We start from the raw sequence: 11,194 nt of genomic DNA, 5'->3' as shown, positions 1-11,194 counted from the left end.
GTGTCACCGAGCTCGATAGCTGCAGTTGCTTAAGTGCGGCCAGTATCCAGTATTCGGGAGATAGTGGATTCGAACCCCATTGTCGGCAGCCCTGAAGATGTTTTTCTGTGGTTTCCCATTTCCACACCATGCAAATGCTGGGGCTGTACCTTAAGGCCATGGCCGCTTCCTTCACACTCCTAGCCCCTTCCTGTCCCATCGTCGCCGTAAGACCTATCTGTATTACAAGTTGTCCATTTCATGACCGTATCGATGTTTAATCAAGAAGTATAAATAACCACCTAATCGATACTTTATTAATGCCTCAGGCAAAATTAAATAGATGTTATTTAATGTATCGATTAGGTGGTTATTTATACTTACTTCTTGATTAAACATCGATACGGTCATGAAATGGACAACTTGTAATACGAATGCTAACCAAGCAGGAAACATTACGAACATCTATTCAATTTTGCCTGAGGCATTAATAAAGTATCGATTAGGTGGTTATTTATACTTCTTGATTAAACATCGATACGGTCATGAAATGGACAACTTGTAATACGAATGCTAACCAAGCAGGAAACATTACGAACATCTATTCAATTTTGCCTGAGGCATTAATAAAGTATCGATTAGGTGGTTATTTATACTTACTTCTAGACCTATCTGTGTCGGTGCGACATAAAGCAACTTGTAAAAAAAACAAAACAAAAAAAAAACCCACTCGTGTGTCCTACGCCACTGTGAAGTTCTTAAGGGAATCCTCAATTCCAAATGAGGAGGCTAAATATCTGTACCCGGGAGATACAGTGCCACCTAGATTATATGGACTTCCTAAAATCCATCAAGAAGGCTTTCCCCTCAGACCAATTTGTTAGTGTGATAGGTTCTGCTATGTATGCTTTAGCTAAATACCTAAGCAAGTTGCTTCAGCTACACATAGGATGTACTCCCTGTATTTCACCCTTTCAACCTAATGCACTTTCAATAAGTTTCGATGTGAGTCCTTGTTCACTAAAGTACCGATTGACTCAGTCATGTCTCTCCTTGAACATCTGTTTCCTGAGGACATTACTAAGCTACTTTACCACTTCATGACTTCCAGTTATTTCTTGTGGGGTGGAAGTTTTATGAACAGACGAATGGGGTGGCTATGGGAATGCCAGCTTTCGTCCGTAGTGGCTCATTTCTTTATGGAGCCTCTTGAGGAGGAGGCTATTGATTCAGCGTCCGTCAAACCTATGATTTGGAAGGGGTATGTTGATGATACATTTGTGGTCTGGACGGACGGTCCTCAGAAACTTGCAAACCACCTAAATCAGCAACATCTTTCAATTAAACTCACTATGGAGAGCGAGTCGGACGGATGCCTTCCTTTATTTGATGTTCTAGTAAGAAAGAAACCGGACTGCTCCTTAGGACATACCATCTATCGTAAGGCTACCCACACAAATCGCTATCTTCATGCAGATTCTCACCACCATGCAACACAAAAACAAGGGATTCTCACGACACTCACCAAGAGGGCGATATAAATTTGTGAGCCATCAAATATCCAGGTGGAAATGGACACACTCAGTCACGTTCAAGGGTAATGGTTACAGCGATATGCAGATTCATAGAGCCCTGCATCCCAGAGAAAGGACCAAGCAAAGCTCCCAGAAGGAAGAAGTGAAGGGCACTGCCTACCTGCCTTATATCACAACACCACAGATTGAATTGCCAAGTTCCTCCGCAAACACCATATAAACAGTGTTTGGCACAGTCGCTAAAATTGCTCACAGTCTAGGTAAAACCAAGGACAAATTGTCCCCACTTTTAAATCGTGGGGTATACAAACTTCCATGAACTTGCGGCAAGGTATTCATTGGCCAAACATACCGGTCCATTGGTACTCGTATCAAGGAACATCAACGAAATATTCGTCTCAACCAGCCAAACAAATCAGCAATAGCTAAGTACACCCTATCCTCAGGTCATGATGTGTTCCAAGATGCTCGGGCTCTTACCCACACTAGACACTACAGGTCCAGGATTATACAGGAAGCTGTGGAAATATGTAGAAATCCTAACAATTTCAACAGGGACACTGGTTACCAATTAAGTAATACTTGGTTGCCAGCCATTAAGGATTTTCCTAGATAGTTCCCTTCCCTGTCTCTTCACTATTGTTATTTCGTTTCAGTGTTTTCCAAATTTGTACGTTCTTAGTCACCAGATGTTTCATTCCAGGCTTGTGTCAATGTCATACTTTCATACATGTGTGCAACTGTTATGTGACTCACTCTCAAGACTGATTCTGATGGTTCCGTCAGCTTTCGCTTTGGATGCTAGCGCTGCACCACATACGATGAGCCACCTGGTGACGAATGAACATACCACTTTCACTTATATCATTAATGTCTAAATTCAAAAGTAATTCTTGGAGAAGTCTTCCTTGTGAACAGTCGAGATATTCTTCTGAAGACTCAGAGCGAAGTTCTCTGCGAAACATAAAGAATTTCACCTTATTTTCTTGACACGGCATAAGCCCAAAATTTTATATCATTTCTATAAGTACGGGCCGTGAAAGCATCAATGGTAAAATTATAGGATACTTTGTTCATAGTTTTAATTTCAGATGTTTTATAAGCTTTTAGTGATTTCATTATGTCTAAATTACCAGCTTTAATGCAATAATAATAGTATAATTGCTGTAAATATGTATTAATTTTTGTATCTAGACATTTTTATAAAAAAAAATTTGTTTTAAAGAAAGTTGGACGTGATGAAATGAGATTACATATGGGCTTTGTAACTTCGAATAGGGGTAACTGAGAAATATGAACAGTTTCTGTGTAGCAAAATGGTTGCATATCAGTGTTATTTGTCAATCAGTCACTACTTATCTACATTTAGGGCAGTCGCCTTGGTGGCAGATTACCTATCTGTTGTTTTCCTAGCCTTTTCCTAAATGATTGCAAGGAAATTGGAAATTAATTGAACATCTCCCTTGGTAAGTTATTCCAGTCCCTAACTCCCCTTCCTATAAACAAATATTTGCCCCAATTTGTCCTCTTGAATTCCAACTTTATCTTCATATTGTGATCTTTCCTACTTTTAAAGACACCACGTAAACTTATTAGTCTACTGATGTCCTCCCATGCCATCTCCACTGACAGCTCGGTACATACACTTAGTCTAGCAGCTCATCTCCTTTCACCGAAGTCTTCCCAGCCCAAACTTTGCAGTATTTTTGTAACGCTACTCTTTTGTCTGAAATCGCCCAGAACAAATCGAGCTGCTTTTCTTTGGATTTTTTCCAGTTCCTGAATCAAGTAATCCTGGTGAGGGTCCCATACACTGGAACCATACTCTAGTTGGGGTCTCACCAGAGACAAATATGCGCTCTCCTTTACATCCTTACTACAACCCCTAAATACCCTCATAATCATGTGCAGAGATCTGTACCCTTTATTTACAATCATATTTATGTGATTACCCCACTGAAGATCTTTCCTTATATCAATACCTAGGTATTTACAGTGATCCCCAAAAGGAACTTTCACCCCATCAACGCAGTAATTAAAACTGAGAGGACTTCTCCTATTTGTGAAACTCACAATCTGAATTTTATCCCCGTTTATCATACCATTGCCTACTGTCCATCTCACAACATTATCGAGGTCATTTTGTAGTTGCTCACAAATCTTTTAACTTATTTATTACTCTGTACAGAATAACATCATCTGCAAAAAGCCTTATCTCGGATTCCACTTCTTTACACATATCATTGATATATATAAGAAAACACGAAGGTCCAATAATACTGGCTTGAGGAATTCCCCTCTTAATTATTACAGGGACAGAAAAGCTTCACCTACTCTAATTCTCTGAGTTCTGTTTTCTAGAAACAGAGCCACCCATTCAGTCGCTCTTTTGTCAAGTCCAATTGCACTCATTTTTGCCAGTATTCTCCCATGATCTACCCTATCAAATGCCTTAGACAGGTCAATCGCGATACAGTCCAATTGACCTCCTGAATCGAGGATATCTGCTATATCTTGCATATCTGTTCTTGGTCCCTTTATATCTATCAATGTTTCATCTAAATGTACTATAACACCTGATATTGATTATATTTTTGTAAAACTTCATTCTAGTTCGGAGTTCATATGAGCCATTGAATTATCATAGTTTAGCATATTTTGCTTTAAATGATCTACCTCACCATATCCGTTACTTGTCCATGTACCAGCCCCCTCAGATGAAAGCAGTACAGTCAGTTTGTCACTTCACAAGCGTAAATCATGAACTACCAATACTTCGAAAACCGGAATCATTAAATCATCTTGTACCCTAGTATGTGGCTATCAGCTTGCATTCGGAAGATAGTGGGTTTGAATCCCACTGTCGACAGCCCTGTAGTGGTAAGAAACTAAGTTCCACAATTATAAAGACTTGTTACATGTTGACGTTCCTACACGCGCACAAATTAAGTTCCAATTAACTGAGAGAACCTAAGTCACTGTAAGACTTGTCACATATCGAGGTTTCTATATGCGCACAAAAAGTTCCAATCGACTGTCAGAATCTAAGTCCACTATGAAGACTTGTAGAATTCGAAGATAAATTCAGACAGCACTTCGTCTCGACAAACAGAGTAATAGTGTCAACTTGTGAAAATTTGAATTTATAATTCCACCTTAACAATACTTCAATTGTCTTTATTATAAAGACTACATTAAGTTATACTCGTGAAACATGTTTCAGTCACAAATGCAAAACATTAAAAATAAAGCGAGGACACATTGAAATGAGTGAATAAAACGTCTTTGTATCCTGTGACGCGGTGTGATGCCATCTTGTCAATCTTCAATGTTAAAATGGTGCGACGTGAACATGATATGAAGCATGAAGTCCAATTAAAATCACAGATTAAATTGTTGTTCAAAACAACGAATTTTCAATTACAAAACAACGTGAGTGGCTGGGCAAATAAAATTATATGCATATTGTACATAAAACAGTGTGGTGATAATGCCACATTAAAATAGCTTTCTTGATTAAGAGGTGGAGTTATACTGATGATGCAAGTTGAACTTTATTATGTGTTGACAATAGGGGCCTAAAAAGAAAAAGAAAAATATGAATGAATTGAGGAACCAGTTCAATTAAAATATGAACTACGTGCCCATGCAGTCACTCACCACCTTGCCCGTCTTACATCGACCACTCCACCTCAAGTGCTAAAGCTAACTGAGTGACGTCCTTGAAGGTCATTGAGGACTGACTGTGAGGGGAGTTTGGTGTAAGGGGAGAGGCATGAGGTAGAGTATTACTCGTGCCTTCGTGAAAAGAATTTATTAACTCCTCAAAAAGTATATTGATATCCTCCAATATCTCATTAGGATTATAAATTGGGTTGCTTCACTGAAACAGGAAATTAAGGAGAATGGTTTGATTGTGACTAAGGCGGACAAAGGGAATGCGACGGTCATTTTGAATAAAGAATCATACGTACAGAAAACCGAAACCTTTTTCGCAGAGAATTCATTCAAAATTATAAAAAAAGAGACCTGACGAATATCATCCAGAGAAACTTAAAGCAACTTCTTAAACGATCTTCTTTCATCCTTAAAGGTAGACCGAGCTCGATAGCTGCAGTCGCTTAAGTGCGGCCAGTATCCAGTAATCGGGAGTTAGTGGGTTCGAGCCCCACTGTCGGCAGCCCTGAAGATGGTTTTCCGTGGTTCCCCATTTTCACACCAGGCAAATGCCGGGGCTGTACCTTAATTAAGGCCACGGCTGATTCCTTCCAATTCCTAGGCCTTTCCTATCCCATCGTCGCCATAAGACATATAGCAAATAGCAAAAAAAAAAAAAAAAAAAGAAAGGTAGTCCCAAAACCTTATAAATATGAACCCGGGTATTCCGACGGCTAGGGCACTACCGAAGGTGCATAAAGAGAATATACCTATTAGACCTATTATTAATTTCAGAAATAGCCCTACACATAAGACGTCTAGATTTATACACAATGTTTTAAAACAACATTATAGATTTGAGGTTAATTGGTCTATTAAAAATCCCGATGAATTTTGCGATCATATTAAAGATTTAAACATGCAGTCAAACCATAAGATGTATTCATTTGATGTCAAAAATATGTTCTCGAATATTCCAGTATCAAAAACGATAAATCTTGTAAAGAATAATCTACTTAGTAGGCAAGAGATCGCCGATTTTATTAATATTTTGGAGTTCGTCACCGCTAATAATTACTTTACCTTCAACGGCCAAATATATAAACAGGAAGGTCTTCCTATGGCGGCCCCAGCTTCGGGAATTTTGGCGGAAATTTATATGGATTTTCTCGAAAATAGTAAAATCAATAACATTAAAGGAATAATAAGGTGGTTGAGATACGTAGATGATACGTTTACAATAATTGACCATAGCATTACTAATTAGAGGTATTAGAACAATTAAACAATATGGATTCGCATATTAAATTTCCTTTCGAAAGTGAAAATAATAAAGCATTAAATTTTCTTGACATTGCAATTATTAATGACTCTAATAAACTTAGGTTTAAAATATTCAGGAAACCCACTCAAACGGCAAACGTAATTAGACAAAGTTCCGTACACCCAGCAGCACATAAGAGGGCCTCCTTTTACAGTATGATACACAGAGTTTATAATATACCCATGTCAGAAGAACATCGTGAAAATGAGTTGGATACTATTTATTTTATAGCAAAACGAGACGGGTTCAACAGGCAATTTGTGGACAAAATTATTAACATAATCGAAAAGAAATCCTTTTCCACATTAACCAAGGCTACCAAAAAGAAAGAAGATAGTTACGCCCTTTTCACTTATAGTCGCAGTAAAATATACGAAATCACGAATGTTTTCAAGAAACTTAATATGAAAGTTTCTTTTAAAACAACCAATAACAACGCCCATCTTTTCTTTAATCAGCACACTATCAATAACGGCAGTAGCAAATTTCAGAAATCAGGTGTTTACAAATTAAAGTGCCAGCAGTGTTCCGCCAGTTACAGTATGTTGGACAGACAGGCCGCAATTTTAACATAAGGTATAATGAACATGTTAATGCGTCAAAGTACGGCAGATTCTCAGCATTCGGTTCACATATGAACGATACCAATCATACATTCACAGGCATACAACAAGATCTTCAAATTCTCCATTTATGTAAGAAAGGAGATCTATTGAATACTTTGGAAAACATTTTTATAAATATTGATAAAAAATGCAACCCAATTTATAACCTTAATGAGATATCGGAGGATATCAATATACTTTTTGAGGAGTAAATCAATAAATTCTTTTCACGAAGGCGCGTGAGTAACACTCTACCTCACGCCTCTCCCCTTACATCAAACTCCCCTCAACCTCCCCTCACAGTCAGTCCTCAACGACCTTCAAGGACGTCACTCAGTTAGCTTTAGCACTTGAGGTGGAATGGTCGACGTAAGACGGGCAAGGTGGTGAGTGACTGGATGGGCACGTAGTTCATATTTTAATTGAACTGGTTCCTCAATTCTTTCATATTTTTCTTTTTCTTTTTAGGCCCCTATTGTCAACACATAATAAAGTTCAACTTGCATCATCAGTATAACTCCACCTCTTAATCAAGAAAGCTATTTTAATGTGGCATTATCACCACACTGTTTTATGTACAATATGCATATAATTTTATTTGCCCAGCCACTCACGTTGTTTTATAATTGAAAATTCGTTGTTTTGAACAACAATTTAATCTGTGATTTTAATTGGACTTCATGCTTCATATCATGTTCACGTCGCACCATTTTAACATTGAAGATTGACAAGATGCCATCACACCGCGTCACAGGATACAAATACTTTTTATTCACTCATTTCAACGTGTCCTCGCCTGATTTTTAATGTTTTGTATTTGTGACTGAAGATGTCCCATATGAGGACGAAACATGTTTCACGAGTATAACTTCATGTAGTTTTTATAATAAAGACAATTGAAGTATTGTAAAGGTGGAATTATAAATTCAAATTTTCACAAGTTGATACTTTGACAATACGGGCTCTAATATGAAGTAACAGTGTACCGTGGTGAGTCAGACTGGACTCTCAGCTATGACTGACTGACTAGGTTGGGTCGAGCTTGTCTTATATACGATTTGTGCTTGTCCGTCATCAGATATCATATGATTTCTATGAAATAGAATAACTCGAGAATCCCTCAATGGATTTACTTGAAACTTATTATTAAAGACGTTTACATGATTACAAAATGACGTATCCCTCGAGTTCATACGATCATTATTATAGGAGTTTTGAAAATTTTCTAGTCGAACATTCGGGAACGTGTGACGTTTCTTCTAGAGCACGCCAGTCCTTGCCGGGTTGCACGTGGCAGAACAGGCAGGTAGCCTATCTTGCTCCTGCGTGTGCGTCACTCGTACAGCTGTAGCTGCCTCAGACGTGCTCGCTCCACTGAGAGTAGGCAGACCAAGCTCCCAGTAAATCTCCTGCGTGATGATTAAATATTATTTATCTAAAATAATACGGCATGTACCGTGCATTTCTAGTACAATATGCAGAGGTACTAAAATATTGTGGTATTTCTTCAATTATTTTGCATGTGCCATGAATTTGAGGTATCTTAATACAATAATAAAGGACAAACCCGTCTTCATTCAAATACAAGCTTTAATTACTTGTTCTATGAATTCTGACTAATGATTTTCAGTATTGTCGCTTGCTCCTAACTCGTCTCCATTTCTGTCATCACTGTCTTCAACAGAATGTTCATGGTGTAAATCACATTCTAGAACTGATCTACTCTACTTCTCCTTTATCCATTTCACCACAAGCAACAGTCAAGTGATGGAAACAAAGCCAGAACTGCACACAAATTAGACAGTCTTAATTAGTCAGGCATGGAGCTTTAGACAAGCAGTCGAAGCGTTCTATTGTAGCAGCAAAGCACTTGGAACGGAACTGATAACGTGCATGGTGGTGTAAGAGGATGGATAGGGGGAAGGTACTAGAGAGTGGAAAGTTTGGCACCAAACAGGGTGCATACACTGAGTGGAAATAAACAATAAGCCCGGTCTAAAAGACTGTAGTGCGACCAATTGAGGGTTAGCCCTCAAAGTGAACTTCAATCATACTTCTGTCAATTTTTCAAAATGCTATGTGATAAAGGATTTACTACAGAAAATCCATTCATTAGGACAGTACCGGTACCAATGAATTATGCTGTAATTCTAAAGGACTATTTGGTTGGAGTGAACTGAATACTTCTACGTCATGTAAGTTTTCAATGTTTATAAAATGTGTACTTTGCACCCCCCCTCTATCCTTTTTCTTTTCATTGAAGGGGATATTGAAATATCCTGTTTTATTGTTTTAAAAATTTGGTCACCTTTTGTATGTTTTGAGTCCTCGATTTGAAGGATGATTGGATTACAAAAGTTCCACCATAGTTGTTGTAAAAAGCCCAGGCATCATCAAAAACGCATAGCAAAATGTGAATCGAAATATTGACTTTCTCACTGAACCAGAAGGTGCTATTACATAGCAGTCAACCAAGCCCACTGAAACATGTTCATAGATCGACCCCTCCCTTTGTGGGTGGGAGTGATAGAATATAAGCATGATATCCACGGCTTGTAAGAGGCAACTGAAGGGGGAACCTCAAGGGGGCTCTCAACTAATGAGCGTGCACTGGTAACTACGAACCCCTAATTGAGTCTGACATTGAAACCTCTTATTTGTTCTAGGCTCCTCACTTCCATATTTTCTATCTGACCTTCCTTGTTCAATTCCTTTTCTCTTCTGACAACAGCAGCATTACGCTTGCGAGGCCGAAGGAGTCTTTCATTTTCATACTGTTCCCTTTCTTTTGCTGATACCTTCCTCCTTCAAAGCTTCGCTCTTGCATGGTTTTTCTTCTGATTTGTACTGACATCATTGCCTGATTATACTTCCTCTTAAAGCAATAATCACTATCACCATCACCAATTAATCCTACAAGCACCTTTTTCACACCATTCATCACAGGGATTGACTTAATGTGGAATGGTCTTGCCATAGCAAGTAGAAGGAAAAGAGAAGATCGGGCTGACCAGGAGGGGAGGGGATCAAATGAGATGGGTAGGGTTGAGGCTCTGGTCATGGGAGATTCCATGGTTAGACATGTGGGGAAAGTGTGTGGAGGAAAGGGTACCAGGGTAGAGTGTTATCCAGGAATTAGATTGAGGCAGATGTTGAGGAAAGTAGAAGAGAAGGAGGAGGGAAAGGAGAAGGTGGTAGTGTTTCACGTTGGTACTAACAACGTTAGACAAGCAGGTATAAGTACCAACATAGTTGGGGATGTGTGAGATCTGGTAAATGCAGCACGGGTGCAGTTTAAGAAAGCGGAGATTATCAGTGGAATACTGTGTAGGAGGGATATTGACTGGAAGGTGATGGGAATTTAAATACTATGGAGTGGGTTTGTGGGAAACTAGGTGTGAGATTTTTTAGATCCTAATGGGTGGGTAGGAGATAGGTATCTGCGCTCAGGTGGCCTTTACTTAAACCGCAGTGGTACATATAAGTTAGGGAACTTGTTTAGAAGGCGTATAGGCAGGTACATTCAGAGAAATGGGGTGGCCTAGGGAGCGGTGTTAAGCGAACAGGGAACTAGAAATCAAGTAGAGATGACATAAAAATGGTAGTGCTCAAATGTAGAAGCATTGTAAACAAAGGAATTGAATTAATTCAATAGATATATACATACCAGGTATTGTAATATGAGTTTAATCATGGCTGAGAAATGATATAATTGATGCAGAAATATTCTCACGGAACTGGAGTGTGTATCGTAGAGATAGGGTAGGAATGGTAGGAGGGGGAGTATTCATTCTGGTGAAAGAAGAATTTGTAAGCTACGAAAAAGTTAAGGATGAAAAACATGAAATTCTAGGTGTAAGGCTCATCTCTAAAGATAATAGGCAACTTGATGTCTTTGGAGTGTACAGACAGGGAAAGGGTAGCGCTGATGCTGATTCAGAATTATTTGATAAGATAATCAGCTATGATGGCAATGATATGGTAAGGAATGTGATAGTAGCAGGCGATCTCAATTTACCTAATGTCAATTGAGAAGGTAATGTGAACGACAGGACGCATGAACAGCAAATGGCAAATAGGTTAATATGGAAAGG

The sequence above is a fragment of the Anabrus simplex genome, chromosome 3 (assembly GCF_040414725.1).
Source record: "Anabrus simplex isolate iqAnaSimp1 chromosome 3, ASM4041472v1, whole genome shotgun sequence".
Taxonomy (NCBI): Eukaryota; Metazoa; Arthropoda; class Insecta; order Orthoptera; family Tettigoniidae; genus Anabrus; species Anabrus simplex.
Note: the sequence above shows the minus strand (reverse complement) of the source record.